The sequence below is a fragment of the Aethalodelphis obliquidens genome, unplaced genomic scaffold (assembly GCF_003676395.1).
Source record: "Aethalodelphis obliquidens isolate GAN/ISIS:26980383/991018 unplaced genomic scaffold, ASM367639v1 scaffold26, whole genome shotgun sequence".
Classification (NCBI taxonomy): domain Eukaryota; kingdom Metazoa; phylum Chordata; class Mammalia; order Artiodactyla; family Delphinidae; genus Aethalodelphis; species Aethalodelphis obliquidens.
Genome location: NW_020837970.1, coordinates 20,985,965 through 21,003,444, shown reverse-complemented (window position 1 = coordinate 21,003,444; position 17,480 = coordinate 20,985,965). Strand labels below are relative to the sequence as shown.

Genomic DNA, 17,480 nt, shown 5'->3' with positions numbered 1-17,480 from the left:
TTTCTCTGACTCAGGACGATCTAGCAGCAGTCCAGGGCCTGCACTATGCGCAGGACCCAGGCGGCTACTGTCCGAGGGGCCTCAAGTCTTTAGCTTTCAGCAGAGGCTCCACACAGGGCTGCTGCCAGCCCACCTGGACTGGGAAAAGGCACCACTCGGGGCAGACAGAGCCCTGTGCCAGGGCGCCTGACGGGGGAGCAGAGCATGTGCTGGATTTCAGGGGCTGGACACCCTTGTGCATTGCCCAGCCTGCAACTGGCAGGGACCCAGTGACCCTCCAGTAACTCTGAGGCTGGCGGAGTGGCTTCTGTTTCTCCAGGCAGACTTCCCACCCAGCAGCTTGCCCTGCGCCCATGGCCTCCAGCCCACTCCTCCCCATGCTGGACCCCCACCCCCTCTCCAGCCCTTAGCCCCTCAGCACTGACCGGCGCAAAGCAGCGTTGGTGTTAGGTTTTGACCAAAGGTCGGGACGATGCAGAGGAGCAACGTCACAGCTAAGCAGGTCAGACAATGAAACGGTGGCCATCTTGTCTTCAAACCCATCAGCTGCTCCCGACTCAGGTCACAGCTTGCTGACATCTTCCAGGGATTCCCCCCTAACCCCCATCTGAAATGCTTGTTCTCCCATCCTCATTCCTAGCAATTTAGCACCCCACCCCAGCAAACCAGCTATGTCTCCCCATTTCTGAGCCCGCCCAGGCAGCTTGCTAAACTAAGGGCACCTATCAGCCCAGGCCTCACAACCTTCCGCTGCAGTGTCTCTTTTAACAAGCTACACCCGTTCTCAGACAGGGCTTTCTTGCCCACCCACATAGAGAAATGGACAAAGAATGATAGGAAGATTTATTCCTCGGGCATTGTTTTTCTTCTTCCCCATGAGTTTGGTCACTTTTCTACCTCATCATTTTTAATCTGTGAAAGCCAATCTCAGACAGGTTTTAGATGGTGAGCACGTGTTACAGGTTTATCATAAACTGGTTAGCAAAGGAACCAGTCAAGGAAAACAAAACACAATAGATTCCTCCAGTATCCTGGGAGAAGCTGTGTAATAAAGTGACTTGCAGAACAAACACTAAAGCCAGACTACCTGGTTTCAATCCAATTTCGTCCCTTTCTAGCTGTGTGACCTTGAGCAAGGTGATTTAACATCTCTGTGCCTCCATTTCCGCACCCGTGAACAATGGATAATAATAGCACTTACATCAGAGCAAACGTTGTTGTTGTGCCTGAAATCTAATTGAATTCAAATTACGTGAATTAATTTGTGTAAGCTACTAGCGCAGTGCCTGGCACACAATAAGCATGAGACACTGTTAGCTATTGTTATTATGAGCAAGTTTATATAGGAGAAGATAAAGGAATGTTAGATAAGGTTGTTTAACTATGTACAGGTCTGGTTAGCCTTACCGGGCCCGTAAAGCTGTCACATTCGTATCAGCTGTGTGGGTTAAACCTGGGTCATATCAACTAGGACAGCCCTCAAATTACCAGGTGTGGACTGTTAATCAGAAATACCAGCTGCAGAAGTTGCGTGGGGTTTTGTGTGTGTGTGTGTATGTGTGTGAGTCTGGGATATCTTTCTTTCCCAGACTTCAGCCTGCAGCCCTGTGATTATCAGGAACATCTTTTAATCAAGCAGAGCCTGGGGAATGGGAGGTGGCAGAGGAGAGAGCTGGGGAGCCTGTTCCATCACTGCCAGGTGGTGCTGGCAGGGCTTGTAGAGGGCTTTGCTGCCACTAAGAGATGGCCAGGAGGTGCTGCTGTGCAGTGAAGCCTGGGACTGGGCAGCTGAAAGGCTCCTCTGTGGTCCTGGCTATGGGAACAGCTCTCAAGGGCCAGCCATGGTTTCTGGCCACTGGCCACACTGTCTTCTGAACCCTTGGCCTGTGTGGAGCTCCTTCCCTGAGTTCCCAGAGGCCTGTCAGGCTCCAGAATCCTCTGCCCAGCGTTCTGCTGGCCTGAGTGTCCTGTGGAGGAGGGGAGGCAGGACTGCAGGAGGACCCAGCCAGGCTGAGCTGGGAGCCAAGAGGTGCTTGGCAACTTGTCGAGAACTGGCACAGTGCCTCCGTGGCAGCCCCCTACTCCACCCAACCCGCCTGAGCCGCTCAGGACCTGACACAGCATTCAGTTAATGAAGCCGTGTTGATGTTGCCTGGTAAAAGTAAACCCAAGACACAAGGTCACCTGACATTTAGTAGTTCTATCCAATAGAAATATAATACCAGCCATATGTTTTTTAAAAATTTTCCAGTGGACATGAAAAAAAGAAGAAAACAGGTGAAATTAAATTTTAATATATTTAATTTAACCCAGTTTATCCAAAATATTGTTTCATATGTAATCAGTATATGAAGTTCTTAATGACATATTTTACGTTCTTTTACTTCAAGCTAAATCTTTAAAGTACCCACAGGATTTCACAGTTCTTGCACATATTCATGCCAACTAGCCACTGCACGGGAGGGAAAAAATCTTCCTCTACCCGCCCAGGTTCAGCTGCAGAGGCCAGAGAATTAAACGGACAAAGGACAGATTAACAGGAGAAAAAAGTGTATTTCATATGCACACAGGAGCCAACAAAGGAAGTAACTGGCTCATTAAATGATTAAAGTTAAAGGTTTACAAACCTAACTTACGGAAAATGGGGGGAAATAATAGCTTCTATGGGGGAAAAAAATAGATTTCTTTAGGAATGATAAATGGGTTTTTAGGAGAACCAACATAAGAAAGTTTGTGATAATATTTGTCTATACAAGTGTGAAAGGTCTCTCGTCTTCTTCAGGGCCGTGAAACTCCCCTGGAGAGGGGATTTATGGTAGCTTCGTTTTCCCAGAAGTTGCTGCTTTTCGTCAGATAAGAGAAGCTCCCAGGAGGCTTTTTTCTGCATCTGCTGAATCTCAAATATCTTCAGCTTAAAATGACCTTCATGACAACTCTGGGGTTCCAAGTGAGTCCCCAAACTACACTACAAGTGTTCAACGGGCACAAGTGTCTAGTGGTTACCTTATTGGACAGCGCAGGTGCAGAATCACCAAATCGCTGGGTGCCGGGACCGGGCAGCTCCTAGAGATCGGGCAAGCATCCCTTCTGCTGCCTCCGTGACCTGTTCTGGCCCACGCTCTGCTTGAGTGTCCCAGGGGCGGGGGCCCACAGCCTCCTCAGGCAGCCTGTTGCTCGGATCAGGCTCCGAGGTGCAAGCTGTCGATATTGAGCGGCAATCTCCCCCACTGGTTGTGCAACCCAATACCTTTTCCAAAGCGCTGGCACAAACCCGCTGTGAGGGTGGCGGGCAGGTCTTCCTGTTACCCAGAGGGTCGGTGTCCCGCAGCAAGTCGGGAGAGGGAGACGCTAGGATACTACAGAGTCATCCTTGCTCTGCGCGGCTGAGTGGTCCCCCAGACCCCTTGGAGGGGAGGGTCTGCGTTCTGGGACACCTGGCTTTGCGAGCACCCACTACACCGCTAAAGGAGAAAGCCCGGCTCCAAGCCACAGCCAGCTCGGTCGGGAGCGGCCCCTCGCCCTGGGCTCAGGGCGCACCTCTTCTTCCCCCATCTGGGAGGCACAGAACCCTAACGCAGCCCCCTGGTTTCACAGGTGGGGAAACTGGGGAGCAGTTCTTGTGCTGCCACGGCGTAGTTCCTTCCCTCTAGCTGAACCGGTGTCAACGAAGTCCCAGGGGCCTCCGGAGAAAACCTGGAGGCCTTCCTGGCCTGGGGGGGCCCGGGGAGGGAGGCTCCTCGCCGGCCCACTGCTCCTCGGACACAGGCGGCGGGCAAGCGAGGGCCGCGGGGACCTGGCGGCCGGGGCGGGAAGCTCCCGGGAACCGTGATGTAACTCGGCGCCCGGCTTGTAGGCGCAGCCCCAGGCGTCGCCTAGGCTTGTTTACCCGAGTCCGGAGTTTACCGGGGGTGGAGCCATAGCTGCCTCGGCCCCGCCCCCGGCGTGCCCCGCCCCGCGGAGCCCCCATACCCCTTGCTGGGCGAGCGAGGCTCCCTCCTCCTTGGGATTCCGAGGGTCCGGAGCCTCGGAACTGAGATACAGGTCTTTGGTCTTCTTTCTGTCTTAGACGTTTGAAGACCCGACGCAGTGGCGGTGCCAAAGGGGTGACTCTGAAAGGGCCTGAGCCCCCAAAGCAACTCAGAATAGCATTAAAACTAAGTAAAAAGCGGGAGCTTGCTCTGCCCACAACTTCAACAACTTCAAGAAGACGGCCCGTCTACCTGAACGTACTAGCGTCTCCCCTACAGTGGTAGCAAGTCCCCGCATCTCTCTAGGTGTCAAGTCTCCTCATCTCTACGATGGGGAGCAGGCTTCTTCCATACGATGCATCGCCATGACAGTCTGATTCTAGGCATTGTGGCGAGCGCTTCTTTGGGCCTTCCAAAAGTCGGCCTCCGGGGGGAAAAAAACCTCCAGTATTTCTCGGGCGCCCTTCCTAATTTTGCTGCCATGGAGATAGAGTTTGCTCTTGATTGGGAAAAGTTGCTAACACCCTGGAGGACTGAAGGGCAGAACTGCCTAGGGGCTGGGACTCAAGGTGGCCTCCAACCTCTCTAGCTGCAGCCCCTCCCAGCCCCATTCCCAGGCCTGGCTCGCTAGGGCCAGTGGAGTGCCTGTGTGCCCAGCACCCAGCCCAGCTGAGCTCTCAGGCCAGACTCAGGCCTCCCACCCCCAGAGGAGAGGCAGAAGTCGAGACAGTGTGTGGCTGGATGACAGTGGGTCTGGATGGAGCCCAAGGTTGGGGTACTGCTGATGCCAACAAGAACTCCAGCAGCTGTGACCTGTGCTCACTGCCAAGGTTTTCCCACCCATACTCTCAGTTCCCTGGTGAGGCAGGCAAGCTGAGTCCAGATAAGGCAGCTGAGGCTCAGAGAGAACAGGGTAGCCCCACAACACCCAGTGAGCTGGTGCCAGAACTGCAACTAGGCCTCAAACCCCTGTTTTACTCCCATTCCTGAGAAGGACCCAGACCCCTCATGCTCCCACTCCTGAGAGGGCATGAGCCCTGTGAACAGGAGCAGTCCAGGAGGGCTTCCTGGACTGGAGGCTGGGTCCGAGCTAGGTAAGGCAGGAGGGTCAAGATTTGAGGAGGGTGTGAGATAGGAAGTGCTCCCTGAGCTGGGAAGTAAGAAGAGAGGGGAGGTTCCCCTGGGGAGAGAGCAGCCCTCGGGAGCTGTAAGAAGCGAGGGTATGGGAGGTCTGGCCAGAGAGGAGGGTCTGGGGGTCAGTCGGGGACTAGCAAGTAATAGTCCAGGCCAGTGAAGTTCAAGGGCAGTTCTTGAGTAGGGCTGGGCAGCAGACCAGATGCAGGATCGAGAATGTCGGTGTTGGGGGTAAGCTTTACCATCCTGCCTCCACTTCAGGCTCTCCCATTTCCCAGCCCTTGGGCGTGTTCTCTTCCCTCTGTGGGCCTCAGTTTCCTCATCTATAAAATGGGGGTCACCTCCCTATTCAGCTCACGGCTGAGAAGGTGCTTTGTGATTGGACTTTACATACTTGAGGGTGTGAGAGACTTGTATACAAAAGTGACAAAGCAAATGGGGTCAGGGAGGACTCTCTGAGGGGCTTCTCCTTCTCCTGGATTCCCTGGCTCCACAGGAAGAGGCTCCATACACTTGCTTCCCTGAACCCTGCCAGCATGTCTGGGAGGCCCCTGGGCTTAGCAAATATTTGTGCCTCTGATCTAGTCGGTGGCTGCCAGAACATTCTGTCCTGCCGCCCATTCGTCTAGGCCTCTGCCTCAGGCCATGAGGATCCTGAAAGAGGACAAAAGTGTAGGGTTGGGACTTCTGGGTCCTTCCCCCTCACCCCTCCTGCCTTATCCTCCTGAGCCCCTCATCCCAGTTTAGTCTTGAAGTTCATAACCCTGTGCTAGGCACTGTGCAAGGGACAGGGGACAGGTGGCTCTAAAGAGCCTCTCCTAAGATCTAGGACCACAGGCCCAAATTTGAACTCAGTAGCTGTTCTGCTGTGTGGTCTTGGGTGAGTCCATTACCTCTCTGAGCTTGTTTCTTCATACCTGAAATGGTGGTGAAATGGTTTGGGTCAGTGCCTGGACACTTAGTAAGTTGTTTTCTTCCCTAGCCTTCCTTCCCTGGCTCTGTATTGTCCCCCTAGAAGTTTGGGCCTGCCCAGTTTAGCCAATAATAATAACAAGAGTAAGACGTTTCCAACATGATTGAGTGCTGTGTGCAGTGGTGTGCTGGTAAATGTTTAACAACCAGCTCTAAGAAAAAAGGTCCTGGTTTGCAGCATTTGCCTGATTTCTGTCTTGTTAATATTATCACCAGGCCGCTTTCAAGCTTCCAACATGACATCACTGAACACGGAGCTGGGAGCCGGTGAGAGCTGGCTCCAGCACAACACTGCATACAGGATTAGCTACGTTATTCGCCAGGCTCAGTGCAAAATGAAAAAAATCACAGGGTCCCTTGTTCGAAAAGCAGGGAACAAGCTAACGCTTTTTCCCTTCTTTCTGCGATTTCTCTCTCAACCCATCCTAATGCTCTTTTTTTTAATTTAATGTCACACTCCTTCCAGCATGGGGATACTCACAGGACAAGTGCAGACCCTCACAGGTGGGCGGTGGGGTAGGCAAGTCCCAAGACGTGGCACACACGTATTGGATCCACCGACTACCAGGTTGTCCCTCATATCAGCCACCCGGCACGTGCTCCAGGAAGTCCAGTCAGGCATGTTGCCTTCCCACAGGCCCCACCCATGTCCCAACCTTCAAGCCAGGCTATGCGAGGCACCCATATGGGAATGGGAAAGAGGCTCGTCCTGGCCAAGCCACCCCACGGAATGCACCATATTGCTGCCTGACCAGAGAAAGGTGGCCAGTGGTTGCAGGGTAGAGAGGAGGAGAAGGCCAGGTGAGGCCAGGTGTACCAGAGGATAAGAACGCGTTCTAAAGAGGCAGGAAGGTAGCAGGAGTTAGGACAGTGCTGTGAAGCAGGAAGCCCCAAGCCCCTGGCACTGGCTCCATTACCCCCCTGGACTTCCCTTACGAGACACAAATTCAAAGATAAAATTATGAAAAATTTCAAGATGCCGATCAATCTCAGTGCATTTAACCAAGCTAGATGTCCTGAGTGCAGGGCCCTGTGGGCTGTCCTGGTCTCAGACCCATGAAGCCAGCTCTGACTGTACGTGTCATCCAAGTGAGAGAGGAATGGCCCTACAGGGTCCTCCCTCAGGAACTTCAGTCCTCAAGTCAAGAGATACCTGGGGATCCTGGGCCAAAGAGAGGCCAGGGGGACTCGCAAACCCTCCCTCTTCAGAGAGCAATCTCTACCACCTTGGGGGAAGCTTCACAGGGCATTGCAACTGGGCAAAAACTTGTTCAACAACAGCAAAAATACAGCCTGTTATGGAATATTTACCATCAGTGATCTGCATGTCTCTTATATTTGCATTGTGCCACTTTCCTCTTTTTGTAAAGACTTTATAAAAATGTGTCTTTTGCTTCTAAGCAAGTGAAAGATAACATTTTCAAACATCCAATTCACCGCCCATCTGAACAACATATATTTGGTTGCATTCATTGATCTGTGGAGCACCCACAACTGTAAAAGTTTTCTCTATACTGACATTTGACCTGGGGATTGAAGCCAAATATTGACTCAGTTTTAGCAAATTTAGAGCAGCAGCTTCTTGGCTTAAAAAAATATTTCCACTTATCAAGAATGGTTGCTTGTTCCTTTAAGGAGAATGACCATGGGGTCCCAGGCCTCTACTTCCTGATGATGAGAATTTGGAAGGGGCACTTTTCACACCACACCAGCCTCAGACGAGGGTGTTATGGTTTAATTTCTCAGGAGTGGCCATATGCCCCAGGGGGCGGCTGCTGGAGGGCACATCTCACCAGGGAGGAGGGCCGCACAGTGAGGGCAAAGGATGAGAGGACCCCACAGCTCTGTCCAGGTGATGCCCCATCATGGGGGCCCAGGCTCAGCCCATGAGCTCTCGGGCTACGCTGCACTGAGGAGGGGCAAGGGGGCCTCACTGTTCCAGGTGAGCCCTCACATGCACGCACAAATACAGGCAGGAAGCCACCCAGATACCTTAGCCTGGAGTGCATTGTGGTGCATTGGCTATAAACTATAGCATATTGAGAAAACCTGACGATTAAGGAACAATGGGCATCACTCCTAGCACGTTCTTCGATTGACCTCCTCATAGAAATTCAAACCATAGTGTTTTGAGTCTAACCCAGGGCCCTCTTAACACACTGGTGTTCTTGGGCAAGGTCCAGAACACATCTGAGCCCCTGTTTCTCCATCTGTAAAATGGAAAAGTGATGCATGTCTTCAAGGTTGTGGTCAGAATTAAACAAGATGCATGTGTGTGTGTGTGTGTGTGTGTGCGTGTGTGTGTGTGTGTGTTTATGTTTATATGCCAGACACAAAGCTGGTGCTACAATAAAAGATGGCAATACGGGTGGCTATTATTATTATTACTATTGGCAATCAAATAGTAAAGACAGGGTCTGATTCACTTCTGGGTCCCTGGTACACCATAGGTGGTACTGGGGAATGTGGGCCTTGGCTGGGCTACGACTTGAGAATGGCTCACGGGGGTGTGGTCACAGGCAGCAGAAGATGGAGGTGTGAGTGAGCTGTGCTGGGCCACCAGCGGCCTTTCCCCCCTAAGAAACAGTCAGAACTGGAGTAAGGAGGCCTATAGGGGAAAGGTCATCCTCAGCAAGCGCTCTCATTTCACACATGGAGAAACTGTGTCAATCTGCCATGAATGTATTACACTAATTCCACTGGCTTCAAAGTAACTTTGGAATCCAAACAGAATAGCATCTGGGGGTACAAATCTTGGGTGCTTGCTCAGATTCCCCTAACAATCTGCTTTATTCCACCTTTCCCAGCCTTACTTCTCTTTTCTTCACCCTTGCTACCCTGGGCTTGCACCTCCCAAATAAAGTGTTAGCATCTTAATCCTTGCATCAAGCTCTGTTTTTCAGAGGACCCAGGATAAGATGGGCAGCATTTCCAAATTATTTGTATTTATTAGAGGATTATTCAACATAAAAGATCCCCATATAGAATTATTCCATCTATTCAGATAAAAGTCTCTATGAATACGTACACCACACATACACATTTCTTTGAGCAAGAGTAGAAAGACCACAGTACCTTAAGCTCCGGGTGGATGCCTGTGGTGATGCACTTGCTGGTACAGATGCTCTCTCACCAACAGTGGTGGCTGCCTACAATGTTATTCTGCATCAGATCTCATTTGAAGCTCTTCACAGCAATACGCAGAGCCTCCTGCCAGAGATTTGCCTTTTATTTTAAACTTATTTTGCATATTTCTGATAAATAGAGCAAGGGGATAAGAAAGCTCTGGGTCCTTATACTCTGCAGTTGGGAACTCTCTTTTTGTAACTGGTTCCTATGGAGTTTTTTCCACACCACCACCAAATTCTCGAATGCCAACCGGGTGCCCAACAATTTAATGCAATTCTGACACTATCTACCTGGAGTTAGTGTCAGATCCTACAAGTTGAAGGGCTTAGTCCCATAAGATTAACCTACGTGAGATGCCAGTTGCAAATGGGGTGCCTGGGGGTACCCATACTTCTGCTGGGCTGACTACAAATTCAGGAGTTCCCACAACTCCTCTCTCCCAAGTTCAATAATTTGCTAGAATGACTCATAGAACTAAGGTTTATTTTAAAGGAGCAAATAAACCAAATGGAAGAGATGTATAGAGCAAGGTATGGGGCGGGGTGGGGCGGGGGGTGGGGGTGGGGGTGAGATGAGAGCTTCCATGCCCTGTCCAGGGTTGTCACCCTGCCACACCTTGATGTATTTACCAACTTGGAAGTCCTCTGAACCTCACTGGGTAAGAGTTTTTATAATCCAATCACCAGGGCCCCTTCCCCTTCCTGGAGGTCGAATGAGGTGGGTGGAGTGGAAAATTCCCATTTCCTAATCACATATTTGATCTTTCTGGTGACCAGTCACCATCCTGAAATTATCTAGAGGCCCCACACTGAGTCACCGCATTAACCCGAATTCAGGTAAAGTCAAAGTAGCTTGTTATGAATAATAAAAGACATTCCTATCACTCAGGAAATACAAGGGTTTTAGGAGCTCTATGCCAGGAATAAATAAATATATAGATATATTTAAATTTATATGTACATTTATATAAAAATATATTTAAATAATAAATATATATAATTTAGAGATATATTACATGTATATTATATATAGAATATTATTTCACATATAAAATATATTCTGTAATATTATATGTTATAGTATAAATATCATATATAATACATAGTATTTTTATCATACCACAGTTCCCCTCAGGGCACTGCCATTCATTTGTTTGCTGGATTGGCTACATGCAAATTAACTAAACTTTTAGGTGTGGCTCTTGACAGGTTTAGCGAATATATGCTGGTTCTGCAACCCCTTCACATTTGGCTGTAGGTCTGATAGATATGCAGATTGGGCAGCCCTCATATGTTGATGCTAATAAGATGTTGTGATCACCATATCACTGGAACTTGGGAGTCATAATTCATGAACTCTTATAGTCCACATTTCGAGTATACTCTATACAGTTTACACCCTCTCCTTGGATCCTCTAGACTGAGGATCAGGTAGATGAGAGATGAAGGCACTGAGACTCAGAGAAAGCAAGCAACTGGCCCAAAGGTCCACAACAAGGCTGTGGCAGAGATGGGTGGAACACAGCCCAGAAGCCCTCCCTCTGCTGCCAGTGGCTTTTTTCTGTCGCATGACATTCCCTCTGCTAACCATGTAGACCAGCTCACACTCGAGCTGGTCTCCTTCTTGACAGCCCATGTCTTGTGATTGAGAACTGTCAGAGCTAGGAGAGACCTTACCAATCTGCTATGAAGACAGGGAAACAGGCCAGTGGAGGCGGAGCCAGAAGTGGGACTCCCAGCGCCTGTGGCTTAACCCCCGCTCATAGGCTTGAGCTCCGGGAGTATGACTAGGTTCAAATCCCAACTTCACCACTTATTCTCTGGGCCTTAGGCAGATTAACCTCAATTTTTGCATTTATAAAGTGGGACTAACAGCAGAACTCACCTCAAAAGGTTACTGGGGGGCTTCCCTGGTGGTGCAGTGGTTGGAAGTCCGCCTGCCGATGCAGGGGACGCGGATCCGTGCGCGGTCCGGGAACACCCCACGTGCCGCGGAGCGTCTGGGCCCGTGGCCCATGGCCGCTGGGCCTGCGCATCTGGAGTCTGTGCTCCGCAGCGGGAGGGGCCGCAGCGGTGAGAGGCCCGCGCACCGCAAAAAAAAAAAAAGAAAGGTTACTGGGAGTGGGCTTCCCTGGTGGCACAGTGGTTGAGAGTCCACCTGCCGATGCAGGGTATGCGGGTTCGTGCCCCGGTCCGGGAAGATACAATTTGCCGCAGAACGGCTAGGCCCGTGAGCCATGGCCGCCGAGCCTGCGCGTCCGGAGCCTGTGCTCCGCAACGGGAGAGGCCACAACAGTGAGAGGCCCGCGTACCGCAAAAAAGAAAAAAATAAAAAAAAGGTTACTGGGAGGAGGGTTAAATTAGATAACACATATAAAGCTTTATAATAGGGCTGGCACACGGTACACACTCAATATATTTTTATTTTTAGTACTATTTTTATTATAATCACGGTGGGGAGGACAAACTTTTCCTCTGCCCACTTAGATTAAGTGACTGGGCACCTGTGAGTTAAACTAACAAAAGACAGGTTAACATAAGAAAAGGTAAAAGTTCATTTACATACATACAAAGGAGCTCACAGAAAATGTGGCTCAAAGAAGCAGTTAGAATTTGGGGCTTATATACCATCTTATTTTGTTTCCCGACTTTATTGAGATATAATTGACATAACACTGTATAAGTTTAAGGTGTACAATGTGTTGATTTGATACACATACATTGAAAATGATTACCATGCAGCGTTAGCTAACACCTCCATTACGTCACACAACTACCATTTCTTTTTTTGTGGTGAGAACATTTAAGATCTACTCTCCTAGCAACTTTTCAGTATGTAACACAGCATTATTAACTATAATCATCATGCTCTACAGTAGACTCCCCATAACTTATTCATCTTATACAGGGAAGTTTGTACGCTTTGACCATCATCTGCCCATTTCCTCCACCCTCCCAGGCCCTGGCAACCACCACTCCACTCTGTTTCTATGAGTGCAACTTTTTTTTTTTTTGCGGTACGCGGGCCTCTCACCGCTGTGGCCTCTCCCGTTGCGGAGCACAGGCTCCGGATGCGCAGGCTCAGCGGCCATGGCTCACGGGCCCAGCCACTCCGCGGCATGTGGGATCTTCCTGGACCGGGGCACGAACCCGCGTCCCCTGCATCGGCAGGCGGACTCTCAACCGCTGTGCCACCAGGGAAGCCCGAGTGCAACTTTTTTAGATTCCACGCATAAGCGATATTGTACAGTATTTTTCTTTCACCATCTCTTCCACTTAAGCATAATGTCCTCGAGGTCCGTCCTTGCTGTCACAAATGGCAGGATTTTCTTCTGTCTCGTAGCTGAATTATATTCCATGGTGTGTATACACATATACCACATCTTCTTCATTCATCTGTTGATAGACACTTAGGTTATTTCCATGTCTTGGCTATTGTGACTAACACTGCAGTGAACATGGGGCTGCAGCTATCTCTTCAAAATCTCACTTTCATTTCCTTTGGATATATGCCAAGAAGTGGAATTGCTGGATCTTATGGTAGTTTTGTTTATAATTTTGTGTGGAACCTCTAGACGGTTTCCCACCAATTTACATTCCCAAGAACAGTGTACAGGGGCTCCCTTTCCTCCACATCCTCACCAACACTTGTTATTTCTTGTCTTTTTTTTTTTTTTTTTTTTTGCGGTACGCGGGCCTCTCACTGTTGCGGCCTCTCCCGTTGCGCAGCACAGGCTCCGGACGCACAGGCTCAGCGGCCATGGCTCACGGGCCCAGCCACTCCGCGGCATGTGGGATCTTCCCGGACCGGGGCACGAACCCGTGTCCCCTGCATCGGCAGGCGGACTCTCAACCACTGCGCCACCAGGGAAGCCCTATTTCTTGTCTTTTTGATGACAGCCCTTCTAACAACTGTGAGGTGATATCTCATTGTGATTTGGATTTGCATTTCCCTGAAGATCAGTGATGTCCAAGCACCTTCTCATGTACCTTTTGGCCATTTGTATGTCTTTTCTGGGAAAATGTCTATTCAGTTCTTCTGACCATTTTTAAATTGGACTGTTTGGTATTTTCCGTTTGCTTTGGGTTGTATGAGTTCTTTGTATATTTTGGATATTAACCCCTTATCAGATATTATATACCACCTTAATAGGGAAAGAGGAGAAAGGGCACTTATGGGAAAACAAACAGCTTTTAGGAAAGATAAGTGGGTCCTTAGGAGAATAGCTGGGAGATGTGAGAGGTGTTGTGATAAGGTCTGTTTAGGTGAATTCTTATCCGGGTCTCAGGTGACCGGAGTCCGTCTTCTCTGGTTGTGAAACTCCCAGGAGGGAATTTATGACATGTGAATTCTTTTGGGAGGCTCTGCTTTTAGGCAGATAAGGGGAAGTTCAGAGAAAGGCCTCCTCCTGCATCTGTTGATTCTCAAATATCTTCAGCTCAAAATAATCCTTAGGACACAGTGGTAGATTTTGTACCCCTCCACTCATTACAGGAGAGAGGGTGGGGAGGATGGGAGATGCAGGCCTAGGTTGGAGGGCACCTGTCGGTTTTCAGGACACCTTCCAGACTCTTGTCCCTGGCTGAGGACTGGGGCACTGGTGGCCTCTGCTCCTTATCAGAGCTTGCTCAGGGCTAAGCTGGAGCCATTCCATCCTCCGCCCCTCCCACCTGGGGCAATGGGGTGGCTGCAGGCTACACTAGGGAACTTCATCCACAGGTGAATAAAGCTGGGGTGGGGGAGGGGGCACTACTGCTGGGCTGCAAAAGTCCCCAGGCCATCCCTCTACGAGGGATGTGGCTACTTGACAGGTTTAGCGAATATATGCTGGTTCTGCAACCCCTTCACATTTGGCTGTAGGTCGGATAGATATGCAGATTAGGCAGCCTGCCCCATGACGTCAAGGTCCCCCAGGGTAGAGAACTTGCCTGGTCCCCCCTCTGCAGAGCTGCACGAGCCAGCGGCGTACTGAGCACATTTGACTCGTGGTGGACCGTTCTTTAACACTTCCCTCCTTTGCATTTATCAAACAAAAATATTACACCTCCTACTTGGCTCTAATTTCACAAATAAAACCTCCAAGCTGTCACACAGCGTGGCAGAATGGAAACAGAACCCTCAAGTTTACAATCACTGTGCTGTCCTTGCTTATTAAGAATCCACTGTTTAAATGCAGGAATTTGTGCTGCAGGGACTGGAGATGGGGTGGCCCGGTGAGGAATGACAAATGAAACTGTGCTTGGAGCTTGGCTGGCCTGTGTGTAACAGGGAATTCTCTGAGTGAGCTTTCCTGTAGAACCCAACATTTATTCATGAATATGCAGTAAAAGTGGTAATGTGAAGCTTATTTATTATAAAAATTACAGTAATTGGAATAATTGTTTAGAACATCAACTAACAGAAGACTTTCAGAGGGGAGTATTTTGCCACTGACAGGGTTTAGGACTGCCAGCACATGGGAGAATAAAAGGCGGATAGACTTTATTCTGTTACTGTTTTAAAGTTCTCTGCATACATCCCCCTCCCCGCTTATTGCCTACACTTGGAGTATACAGCGTCCACCATCCTGACCTTTGCATATCAATAGCACAAGCTGTCTCCACCCTCACGGACCACCCTCAGGCTCATCGCCTCTCACCCTTGAGCCAGAAGTTGGCTGGCCACATTGCTGGGATGTTACACCTCAAGGCCAAGATGGCTTCCTACTTTCTCTGGCCTCCAAGACCTCCCCATCCCCTACTCCACCCCAACCCAGTCCTGGCTGGACAGCCTCCTAGACCTCAGTTCACTTGAAACAAGCTCTTAGACATAATTCAAGTGGGCAAACTGAGGCTGCAGGAGGGAAAGAACCTCTCCCGGCGTGAAGCTGAGGGTCCCAGCCCCCTTAGTGACTGCTCAGCCCCAGCTCGGCTTCCCTGCAACAGTCAGGCAGGAGGAAGGTGAAGGGTGGCCCTGGGATGGGCTGGGGCACCGCAGGGTTGATTTGCATCTCATCTGAATAGGCCCCTGCATCTCACACCCAGAGCAGCCCCACTTATAGAATCCCAGGGCTCAGGAAGATCCCTTCTGGCCCCCACCACCTCCCCTGTGCAGTGTCACTGAACCCCATTCCCTATCGGTGCCCATCCATGGGTGCCCAGACACAGCCTCGCCCTTCCTGTGCCTGGTTGTGAAGCAGTTCTCTCTGGGAGAGGTGAGCAGCACGGGAGGGGCAAGGTCTATTGGTTCAACCCCAGACGCCTCACCTGAGCAGCAAGCAGGTCTGGGCCTTGAGAAGGAAAACCCATCACTCACCTGGGTCCAAGAGGCACTAGAGGGAGGTAAGGCCCAGCCCTGAAGAGCCTGAGGGGACTGTGGTGCTTTGGTCTGATGCTGGGCAGAGATGACCTTTGGACGCCAGTCCTGCTTTCACCTGTCTGTGAGAATGAGTTGAGTCAGGTGACAGGAGCTGGGACAGAAACAGAGCTGGGGGAGGAAGCTAAGGGCCAACTACTGATGCCCACAGGAGAAGCCCATCCTGAGAATGGGATATTCAGGCAATGCCCAACCCTCCAGTCCCCAGCCTTTGCTCAGACAGCCTGGCTGGAAGATATCCTTCCTGGCCATGCTCCCAGAGAAGAATCTCATCCCATCACCTGGGGCCCCTCTGGGGGCCCTTCTGGAAGCCATCACAGCCCTGCTGATGCCCACTGTCTACTTGTACTCCTCCAGTGACAGAAAGCTTATTAGTTCCCCGAAATCGTGATCACGGCCCCTAGGGCCCTAGTGAAACTGCGCAGGTCCCTATGGGGCTCCTGGGCACAGGAAGCTTTTCAGACAGTTGCTAATCAGGGAAGGAAGGGGATGCAGAGACAAGGGAGGAGCAGCAAAGAAACAATAGTGTAGCCTTGAGGCAGGGTCCTGGTTCCACCTCAAGGGATACACATAACAACATCTTTGAGCTCTTTACAGAGCTAAAACCCCCAACAAATGGAAGATGTTAGCATTCTTCATTCCAGAAGAGCTCATCAAGGGACTACCTGAGGCCAGATTAAAGGAGTACAGGCCCTACACACACCCTAATCCTTATTAGCAATCCCTCCCTTGAGCCATTGCTATAAAACTCCTCACCAAATCCTCCCAGATTGGGACACACGGTTTTTGAGGGCACAGAGCCCGCTGTGTCCCCCTTTGCCTGGCAAAGCAATAAAGCTATTCTTTTCTACGTCACCCAAAACTCTATCTCCGAGATTCGATTCAGCACCGGTGCACAGAGGTCAAGTTTTCGGCATCACTAGCTCTGCTGGGGAAAGTTTCTTCTTTTTGAGCTGGAACTTCTCTCCCTGGAACTCACCCCATTGGCTGGCCTGGCCCCAGACACTGCTGTAGGGGCGGAAAACTTTTCCCTTTTTCCCTTCTAGGCTCTTTGGCTGGATTAATAATTAAATTGACATAGGACAGATTAATAGGAGAAAAACAAATTTCATACATGTGGGAGCCCCATAAAAATATGAGACTCCCAAGGGCAGTCAGGAGTAATTGAGGCTTACATACCATCCTGAGCTAAGGAGAAGGGGGTAGGGGTCGGGGATAAGTCTTCCTGATGTGAAAAGTTATCCTTCCTGGGTCAGGCCCCTCTAAATTCTTTTAGGCAGTTAGGGAGGAGGTAAAAACTCTTCCTGAGCCCTCCGGGACCCCACTGTCTTCAGTTCAAAATAATCCACATGCGAAATTGACACCTCCTGGGGTGGCATATTCTGTTTCCCCTCACTGTCAAACCTGCCAGTGGTGTGGGGTGTGCCCCACAGGTTCTGATTTACGATCAGTTCCCTCCAGCCTCCCCACGCCACCACTTCTAGTCCAGTCTCGAAGTCTGTTCTGTTTTGTATCACCTCATACTCTCTGGGGGGCATAAGTCACTAGAGGGTTGCAAGCCAAGGCTAGAGGCCTGCCTATCAGAGGTCTCATAAGTGTCAGGAACCTCCTGGGTTCCCCAGCCCTGGGGGAGGTGGGAGGAGAAATATGGGAGCGGGGAGTTTGGAATCACTTCACACTTGGGGAGGTGAGGCTCAGAACCATTAGTCAACTCCTTCTTGTCTTTGCTTTCACCTTTCCCAAAAGGAAGTGAGGAAATACCTCCTGAAAACAATGGCCTGCCTGCCACCTGCCAGGGTTGTGTTTGTCCAGTGAGCTCAGGCCTCTCAGACACGCAGGGAATGCAGAAGACCCAGCCTGGAATAATCCAGGAGCACCTCCACACACACACACACACACACACACACACACACACACACACAC

The 17,480-nt window shown here is 50.3% G+C and overlaps 2 long non-coding RNA genes across 3 annotated transcripts in view; both read right to left on the bottom strand.

Moving 5' to 3' along the window:
- Positions 1–2,533: 2,533 nt before the first annotated feature.
- Positions 2,534–11,131, bottom strand: LOC113629257 (uncharacterized). 2 transcript variants are annotated; one of them, XR_003436474.1, is made up of 3 exons: positions 11,088–11,131; positions 9,150–9,284; positions 2,534–6,019 (listed from the first exon to the last, which is right to left on the bottom strand). It is a non-coding gene; the product is annotated as an uncharacterized LOC113629257 (long non-coding RNA). The 2 variants fall into 2 exon arrangements; XR_003436473.1 differs by lacking the exon at positions 11,088–11,131 and having other exon boundaries at positions 9,150–10,028.
- A 1,935-nt stretch (positions 11,132–13,066) lies between these two features.
- Positions 13,067–17,480, bottom strand: part of LOC113629256 (uncharacterized) — a 14,626-nt gene continuing 10,212 nt past the window's right edge. The window contains exon 4 of the long non-coding RNA XR_003436472.1: positions 13,067–15,619. This is a non-coding gene — a long non-coding RNA (uncharacterized LOC113629256). The remainder of the gene's footprint in view (positions 15,620–17,480) is intronic.